Source organism: Cornus florida, unplaced genomic scaffold, assembly GCF_030987335.1.
Source record: "Cornus florida cultivar Cherokee Brave unplaced genomic scaffold, ASM3098733v1 CherokeeBrave_3.0.0_Hap2_Chr03, whole genome shotgun sequence".
NCBI classification, from domain to species: domain Eukaryota; kingdom Viridiplantae; phylum Streptophyta; class Magnoliopsida; order Cornales; family Cornaceae; genus Cornus; species Cornus florida.
This window is the reverse complement of record NW_026775573.1, coordinates 49,186,773-49,197,615: the sequence shown is the minus strand read 5'-3', so window position 1 is coordinate 49,197,615 and position 10,843 is coordinate 49,186,773.

Below are 10,843 nucleotides of genomic sequence, written 5' to 3'. Positions count from 1 at the left end.
ATTTTACTTAACAAACATGTTTCGAACAAATAATTTGATGTTGGAAAAATAAAAATAAAGAATAAAAAAGTCTTATTAAAATTGAGGGATAACCATCTCTCTATATATATTTAAAATTAAAATTGAGAATGGATTGAAAAGTAAAAGATTTAAAAAAAGTTACGTACACAAGTCATGGGGATAATTTTGTAACTTCATTAAAGATTCGGGTAATCGAATTTTGGTAAGTTTATTTGGGTCAGAGTAAATTCACCCTAAACAAAATTGGTTTATTTCTTTCAAGATTCGGGGTAATCGAATTTTGGTAAGTTTATTTGGGTCAGAGTAAATTCACCCTAAACAAAATTGGTTTATTTCTTTCAAGAAAGATGCTTGTTCTAGTATCCATAGCACAGTTACACACAATTACAGTTAGTTAAGCACAATAGATTAACAAGATATAAGGTTGAGTCGATTGACTGCGGTTTAATTTGCTCCCATATCTCAAATAATAGTAAGAAAAAATTATATAAAATTTAAAATCGTAAGGCATTTAGTGCTCAAAATTTGATTATAAATTACTATGAATGGTGAGACAACTTTATTTTTATAATAGACTTTCATGTGTTTTCCATTCCTTTAATGAGTCATACAATTTATATTTTGCAGGTATTCCCGTGATAGCATTTCTTTAATATTGGAATCGTCTTTTTCTCGGAGTTGACAAGGATCTAAGAAAGTGTTGTGAAAATTTCACATATTTAGAAAAAGTATAAAGTACAATATTCATACATGATTTAAGATAATCAACAACACTACCAATGAATTGATAATCTAATAACGATTATTTCATTACACTGAATAATACATTATTTGAATAATATAAAAATAACCATGAACATGAATTTAACAAGATAAATAATTCAACAATATAATATTAATATTAACTCAATAATATAAATTAAGAAGTAAAACAATAATAATAAAATAGGTAAGAAAGTACTGGCCTGATTGTTGAAATATGTGTAAACACATTGATCTAAAACTGGCAGTCCTCCCCTTCGTGCGAGTATTGGCGAAATTAGTCAGCTCCAAGATACAACCCAATCAACTTACAGCGACGTCTCCTCTATGTGTACGACCACAGAAAGACTAAGTTCAAGTTTATATAAGTCTAGTTGCTTATAAACTCAATAAATAAAATACTCTCAAATACAGTATACACGTATATATATATAGAAGAGTATAATAGAGAGATAAAAACTATTCTTTTAGAGTCTCACTCAAACTAGATATACGTATCCATACTTCAATCTCTAGAATGAAAAACATATAATATTTTTATAGTGCAAAAGAGTGTAACGGTTATAGCGACATAAATAGAGAATTTAAATATAATTATTTCATCAATATAAATATAATAAACAATTCTATTAAATTGTATTTAATAATATTTTAATATTGTTTTCATTTCATAATTTCTATTCCAGAATTATTATATTGTTAAATCCTTATTCATCTTTATATCATGCTGTTCATATTGTTGTATTCATTTTATTGAAAGAATTGCAAAGTGTTATTAATGTATTATTCAAAATTATTCTGTAATGAATACACAATGTTGAATTGATTTACTGTATTTGTGTTATTTTATAAAATATGTGAAGTTTCCACAACAGTCTAAAGCTGATATGTTTCCTATCTAAAGTCATAATTATCCTTTTTACATACAAGTTACAAAAGATTTAAAAATTGTATAAGTTTTCCTTGCAAAAATTGATTTTGAAGTTTTTGTCCAAAACGAAAATAGTTTTTAGAAATTTTGAAAACTGTTAAAAATACCCGCTTTACTAAGAATACGTGTTGCTGTATTATGTTTTTGGAAGGATAAAAAAAAAAAATTGTTTTCTTGCTTACAATTAAAATTATTTTAGTGGTTCTGCTATTATTTCCCAATCATCGTGATTTGATTCTGAAAAATAATGTTATGTTTGAATATGTTTGAATTTGTTTCTGCATCATGAGTTACATTAATTAATGAGTATTTTTTGATCTTTAGAAACTAACCATATATCAAATGATAAATAAATGCAATGTTTAAATTGAAAATTTATAATAGTAACAAATTGTTGACCCTATGCATCTAAATACACGTTGAATTGTCAGTAATTTATTTGATAGGTGTATCAGTTATAGAAAAATATAAAGTATTGCTAAAGAAAGTTTATGCTAGGCATTCGCTATATCATATTTGTGAATTCTGCTTTTCCTCCGGCCTTATACAAGAAGGAAATATAGTTACATATATATATGTGTGTGTGCACGCGCGCGCGTGTGCTTGTAGGCATGAGTTTTATGGCCTTATTTGGATATCACTTTTGCATATACTCTGAAAAGAAAAATTCGATATTATAAATTAATATAAATTTATTTGCTTCGTGTACATTGCTAGTTTATTTTCCATGTATTTGTTACCTCTGGAATAATGCTTAATTCTTTCAGTAGTTAAGTCCATTAGTGTAATTAAAATTGCATTACATATAAATTAAAATAGCCATGAGTTATATAGCACTGTTAAATGGATATTTTATTGATATATAACTGCTAACATTATAAAGAGAGAAAGCTGGTGGAATACATTTACATGTTTAGCCGTTACAATGTGTTTTAATACCTGCTTACATTTCATTTAATCATGATTGCAATTATGCTATACAATTAATGTTAAGCTGTTACATATTATTGCCGCTCTCATTGCAATGTTTATTCATATGATTTAATTTAGTGAAAATTGTGTTTCTATAATGGAGTAATTCTGTAATAGTATGTCAGTTCTATTATTATTATTTGAATGGTATTTAAAAGGTTAGTGACTCGCGATACTATAGAAAACTAAAATAAAAAATTTAAACTGAGTCGAGAAATTTGTGAGGCATTGATTACTCAATAGGTGGGGTTGATAATGACTGTTAAAACAAATGATTTTTTCTTCCTTCTGTGTCATATGGAGGTTTAATATGACGTATATGGCAAATGCTAAAAACATGTTTTGAAGAATATAAAAACTGGCCACCTCACTATCCGAGCACATGTTGCGGTCCAACAAGAGATGATGCAATCCAATGCAAGCTTCAAAGACATACTGACATTGACATGATAAGGACCTAATAGTCATGTACAAGGCGCGCATGAATGCAAGGGACAGACACAGTGCACAGTGAATATGAAAAAAAGAAAACAAAAGTATAGTATATGCAATATGACCTTTGTCATGGCAAGTAAGCTTGCATGGTGGGTCACAACATAATAAAATTTGAGTTTTGTGTGGTGGAGGGAGATCGCACGGGAGTTGCATGTCCCGAGTTCTCTCATCTGATATGGTGTGTGTTTATGTGTGCTTGCATTCTCCCTCATCATGCCAATTCCTAATTTGTAATGTTGCAACAAACATAAAGGAAAAACAAATGCATTCGGATGCACTAACAATTCAAGCTATCAAATCATCCATCTCCAAAATTTTTCCGGTGAGGTATTATTCAGTGATGAATCATTTTGTTTTTAGAAAGGAAAAATATGAAGAGAAAAAAAAAAAAAATTTGAGGAGAAAGAAAGAAAAACCCAATAGTTGGGTTGTGAAGGAAAAAAAAGAAAGTTAAAAAAACCAAGTGTCTTATTAGGACACAGTCCTATATATGTCGAGGGGGATGATCCTAAGCCCCAAGAGAGTCACATACAGCAGTAACCCAACCTTTTGATTGTAATTTATATCACATGATGTAACGACTAGAATCCGTGGATCCGGACCGTTACCCGTGTCCTTACTCAAACCCGAGGTCAATTACGTCAAACTCATCATTACTAGAGTCAAAACAACGCATTAGGATCAAAACTAAGTTCTCTCAAGGTTCTAAGCAAACCCAAGGGTCAAGGATGGATAAACGGGGAAAGAAGAACAAGGTGAAATCAACCAGTGCATTTCGGTAGACCGATGGAGAGCTTCGGTCGATCGAAGCACACCCCAAATGAAACCAAGAGTCCAACAGTGAGATCCCGAGAGCAGCAGGATGGTTCGGTCGACCGAACCTTATTTCGGTCGACCGAAACAGGAGATCCTGAGAGTATGAAGATGGTTCAGTCGACCGAACCCTATTTCGGTCGACCAAAACAGGAGATACTAAGAGTGTGAACTCAGTTCGGTCGACCGATGAGCCATTTCGGTCGACTGAAACAACTCCCTTGAGCCTTGGTCCTGAATTTAGCATACTGCTTTGTGAAAATGGAAGGGAAGCTGTAATGGAGACTTAGCAATGGTTTGAACTCGAGATAGGTCATCAATCAAGTGTTACTCTATGATCACAGACGAAAGAACCAACACGTGGTCACATTAAACATCATTTGGAATCAATTGCATAAGTTTAAAATATAGATTTTACGTCATGGATAATTTACATTAAAAACGAGTTTAAACTTCTTGTTACATCATTACAGGCCAAAAGAACTTAATATATCTTGTTACATGTGCTACATAAAACAAGTTCAAGCTCTACAAAAGTACATCCAAAATGCTCTCCAAGTTCCTTTAATTCAGTGGTGGATTTTCATCCGCCGTTTCTTTGCCATGACCTGAAAAATGTTAATTATATGGGGTGAGCAAATTGCTCAGTAGAAGACACTTAAGACACGCCTCTTATGTCCCCGTGAATCCATACAAAGAATAGACAAAATAGGAAATGGGGATCATACAATGTCGGGACAATATCGCATAATAATCAGTCTCAAGTATACACAATTTGATGCAATGGGAGTGCAATGCATGTCGATGTTGTTCTCCATTTTTTTCACATTCAAATTCATCGCTTTCAAACTGTTAATATAACCCGCCCTTTGGTGACCCTACAGCGACACGAGAAAAGGATTGGCTAGTGTCCCTGACCCTTGGTACCCCCGCGGCGTCATTATGGGGCCCAGCTAGCTCAACCACGCTAGGGCGACTCCCTAATTCCCTCTAGGCTATATTAACACTTCGGCCCTTTGGTACCCCCGTGGCGATCGGGTTTTCATAAAACCGATTCAACAAAACACTTTCCCAAAATTCCCTATTTTCATTTCCAAAATCAATTCTTCCCATTTCTTGCCCAATGTAAATGCATTAATGTCTTGTCAATGTTCATCATTTCACAATTAATTCAAGTTTGACTACTAAGTATAGTTCACAAGAATTTCAAAGGAATTTATCACATGCTCGTATACATCAATAATCTAGCATTTTGAGCATACATAGTTCAACACATAAGCATGTTCATCACATAGATCATTTAATTCACATAATCCCACAATTAATAAAATACATAACAACTGAACAATTGTCTAGGAACTACCCAAATTAGGCATTCTAATTAGCCATTTATGAAGAGTTGACTCACTAAAGCACAAGAATATCATGGATTAAGAACCCCTACCTTGATTTGAGCAAAACCTTTAAAATAAGTCAAAAATTTCGAAATCCCTAGGGAGGGTCAAAGCTGAAATTTCTGGTACACACGCGTAGAGCTTGTCGTGCTCTTTATTTTGCCTCAAACGGCACTTAAAATCATCAAGTATTGAGTAAGAAACCTTAGATCAAAGCTAGCTTCCAAAAGAAAGAAAATGAAGAGAAAATAGAGAGAGAAAGAGAAGCTACGGGGAGAGAGAAAATGAGAAAGGAAATGTGGTCTCTAGACCACTTTTGAGATTGTAGTGGGTCCCACCACTTTTGAATTTTTTTTTTTTTTTTTTCTTTTGTCTTGCATTTTACACCTCATATATATTTAAATACATACACCACCAAATAAACACCACACAACCATAAAAATTAAAGTGCACAAAATGCAATTGGACCCAACCACAAAATGAGAAAAGACAGAAATACCCTTGCACTAACGAATTTCTAGAAAAAATGAAAAATTTTGAAAATTAAAAACATCACACATGATGAAAGGTTCAATATGTAAAAACAATCTGTACAGCGTGACTCATTAACACTCTTTTTAGGAGGTTTCTTGAGTATATTCTTTCCTTCACATCCCTATGGCATCCGTGTTGTGATGTGACGTTAAGGAAGGGTTTTACCCTGAATGAATTCGAGGCAAACATACTCTCGCAAGGTATAGGTCACATATACCCTTGGAGGTTTCACATAAATGAAAGTCGTCGCGAGGCCACGACCGTGGGAGTTGGGCTGTTCCTTAGAGCTTTTATGAGAATCAAGATATCAGCGCATGGCCATTAATCGTACTAACTCTCCAAACCAAGTCTATCGTCAATACTATGTGTGTGGTATGTTAAAATTTGGCTCAAGGGACTGAATTTAAAGCTTAATTCATTCATGTCCTCAAATGGAGATTATCATACTAAGCGTAACTTCAACCCCAGAAAGCATCTATGCCTATTGCATAATACAAAGTTGCTCAATTATATATTTTACTTATTTTATTAATATAGGTGGGGTTTGTTGAGTAATATTTTAATAAATAAATATATTTATTTTATTAAAATATTACTCAACAGATAGTTCGTCTCAAAGACTTGTTCCTTCCACCCCCCTTAGAACTGGCGGAAGCATCTCAGTCAAAATCAGTGGAAACCAAGAGGCTTCATATTCTGAGGCCTCTACGAACACTACAGGTAAAAATATTATTTAATTTTTTTTTAAAAGAAAGAAATCGGTACAAAATGCGACACAGATATGTATATGTATGTGTGTATATATATATATCTATATTTCTTAACATTATCTTGTTTTTTGGCTGTAGGTGGTTCATCAGATTATCAACATCTTAAATGCAAGGGGGACAAGGTTGATTTGATGGTGAGGCTCGGGTTGTTAAAGTTAGTAAGTGGAGTAGCTGGCCTAACAGAAGAAGCTGTACCTGAAACTCTGAAGCTCAACCTCTATAGGCTAAGGGGGTGTCCAGTCTCAAATTCAGAAGATCATTGTAATTTCTACCAGGTAGGTGAATTAGATTTCCATCTCTCTTTCCTTCTAAAACTCTCCGACTCTCAATTTTCTCGACACTGACTGATATTTGTGTAAACTGCGCAGTATTCTGGTTCTGCGGCAAACTATTCTCAGCGAGCAAATGGCAGCAAACCCTGCATATGTCGAAAGCAATTGTTGAAATACTCGGTAAACTAGCAGAAGGTAAACACCGTAGAGGATGCAGGTATTAAAGAAATTGTTGAAATACTCGGTAAACTAGCAGAAGGTGATAAACCTGTCGACGCCAAGAAACTTCAGACAAGGAAGAACGTGATGGCCAGTATGTTTACCAAAAGCTTAAAAGGATAGTTTGATACCGATGTTACAGCACCATTTGCTTTAGAAAAAAGTCCCAAATTTTACTTAACAACTCTGTACCAATATATATATATATATATACACACACCAAAAAGACACTTGCATTGCAAGTGGTTAATTTCCGAGAATAAGAAAAGTTCATCATTTGAAATCATAAATTACTTTGATTGAAGTAGAGTTGAGAGTGAACAAAAAATTTTAAAATTCAAAATAATAGTAAAGTATGAAACGAAATGTTTATAAATTTTCTACTAACGCGTTTGCACCATGAGAAAACGAAAAGAATAAATAAATAATAATAATAATAAAATCAATAAACATCATCTTTCTTTCATTTCGTTGTGACAAGACCTGCTGTGAAATACCTCATCACAACTGAAAATTTTAAAAGAAAAAAAAAAATTGCCAGTTTTAAATATGAAATTGAAGATATATATTTATGCAAAAAAAAAAATAAATAAATAAATAAAATACAAAATCCTGAAATTCTTAAGTATATGAAACTCATTTTAATATAGAACTCAAAAGCATTTCCATTACCGTACAATATACAACATAAATATTACTCAGTCCGGACTAAACTAAACTTCTTTTCTTAAGAATTTAACTTTTTAAGGGGGATGGATTTTAATATTTTTTATTGTATTGATAGTTAATGAATTATGAAATATGTCCATACTAAAATGAGACAGATGTAATGATTTACTGTTTTTTTATAAGTTCAATGCAAATAAGGTTAAAGTGGTAATGTTGCAAAAATTTACTACTTTGATTTATTTTGGGACTAAAAAAAATAAAAATGTGGATATTTAATTTAGAACGGAGGGAGTTTTATATATATATATATATATATAGATATATTATATTATATTATATTATATTATGTACCTTCCAAAATCATCAAAAACTAACCCAGAAACAGATTTAAATGGAGAAAGGCACGTGGAGTTGTATCGGATCCATTGTTTTATATCACGGGAAATTAAGGCCCTGCTTGATTTATAACTTTGGGAATATTTTTATGTTTTCGGAAAATAAAAAATTATACAAAAAAACATGCATGAAAATTGTATAATGAAAACTCATTTATAAAAAGGTAGGTTTATTTTCAGACACTGTTTTTTATAATTCTCTAACAACAGTTTTTAGTTCTCTGAATTTTTATAATTATTTTTAGAGTTACCAATCAGTTAGACCCTAAAGATTTACAAAGACATTATATAGGTTATAGATGTTTCATTTTGACACAACTCTTGCCAAAGTGTAAATCTAACCAAATTTTCTTATAATTAAAATTAGTTTTGAAAGTGCCTAAATATTTATAGGACAGATTTATAAAAAGTAAGATTAGGTGGGATTATTATTATTGTTATTATTATTATTTTTGAGCATCTCCGACACTAGTATATTTTTGTGTAAATCTAACGTATCAGAGTAGATTTACACAAAAATTTTGTATTACCTATTTTTAGCTATTCCCCAATAATAACCAACCACGTATCATACCCAAGACCCTATATAACTTTTACAAACCTACTTGATTAACTTTTCGTGATTAAACCTTACGTCCTAATTCTCTTCAATTAGAAAAAAAAAAATAATTTCCCCCTATATTTTACTTTCCCATCCCGTCAATAGTAAACCTTTATCGCCGCCACCAGAATTCTATCTTAAAAAACCCTATAATCTACTGCAATGATAGCAGATGGTCGAGCAGTTCTTACCTTGCTGTCAATTACAAATTTTTCTCTATGCCGCTCTCGAAAGGGAATGAGAGAGAAGAAAGAGAACCGCGAGTGGAAAAGGGGGAGGAGAATGAAAAAATGCTTACGTGACTGTGTGAAGGGGTTCGGTATCTTAACAGACTGCTGAAGATGAAAAAAAATTACAAATCATATATGGCAGTATATATTTTACTTTTTTTAAAGAATTTGTTGATAGAAAATGCTACATTCATTTTAAGAAGCACAATCCGCATGATTATATGCATCTTAATAATGACTTTCAAATTGATGTGAATTTGCTTTATTTCATGTTTCTAAATCAATTTGTAACAGTTTATTCAGAGTTTGTTTTAGTAAGCCATTTTTTAAAATTTGAATTGAAAAAAAAAAAAAAATAATCATAAATGAAATATTGGAGGAAATTTAATTATACTCGTTTGCGGTGGGGCAACAAAGGAGGAGATTGTCACAACCTCTGCCGCGGAGAACAGAGAGGGACCAACTTCGTCGTCAATCCGGCGAAGACTCTCTCTTTCTAGCCAAGTGAGTCGTCAATCCGGCGAAGACTCTCTCTTTCTAGCCAAGTGAATCCGACCAGAGGCACAGCTCTCGCACAACAAACCCTCTAAAAAAAAGTATTTTTGTTAATCCCTCTTTCTGTTCTCTTCTCTTCAATTTCCAAATAAATTCTTAAAATAATGTGTTTTTTTCCGTTGAATTCGTTGGTTTTTGTTTTGTCTGCCTTTTTAAATTCCTCTTTTTTTATGTTTTTTTTTTTACAGCTCCATATCTGGTTCATTAGCCGGCGTTCATTGTGAATCATTATGAATGATAGTAATCAAAGGAATGAAGGAATGAAGCATTACTTCAGAGTCATGAAACCAATAACTTTTAAATAAATATCTAAAATGTGCATTTGAGAAGCTCTATAAAATTTTCATTTTTCTACAAATTGTAATCTTTTAAAAATAAATATCATTTAAGAAAATATTCCTATTATAAAAAATTTCACTCTCTATTTTCGTTTGCCAAGATAACTTTCCAATTTACAACTGCTTATGAATGTTTGATGTAACCAACTCGAGTTTAAAATATGTATATATATAGACCACCCACACATAAAGTATTTAAATTGGTTAAATACATATTATATATTTATACATCTATAAAGTTTTTCACATTAATATCAGGCATGACATTTCTTTAATTTTAAAAAATAGTTAACTAAACATATTTTTGTACATTTTACCTGATTTTCACACAATAAAATAAAATAACAATTACAAAACAGACCCTAAGATCTGGCAAAAAGGATCTGATGGGCTTATTGGAGAAGGGCCTAGTCCATGAGGCAAAGGTAAAAGCCTAAAAGCGTTTGGGATAAGTATTATTTATTGGTTTATGAGAAGGTTGCAAATAATTTGGCAACTTTGATGTTTCTTAACCAAACCAATCCAATCCCTTGCATGTTTTTTTTTTTTTTGGATAATCCAAAACTCCCCACGAAGCGGCCCTTACGAATCCCAACATGTGGCATCAAACTGGAGGTGTAGGGCTACCCCCACCATACACCAGGTGAGTCGAGAGAATCTTAGCAGGGGGAAAAGCTCGAACCTGGGCCGAGTGATGACCCAAGCCAACACCTTACCGTCACTGCTAAGCCCCCGGGGGCCAATCCCTTGCATGCTGTTACTTCTAATAATGCTCTCAAATGTGAATGTCGCGTAGTAAAATGTTCTCGGTGAGTCTAACAAAAAGAGAAAACAACAATTTATGGTGAAAAATATATGTATTTAAAACGTTT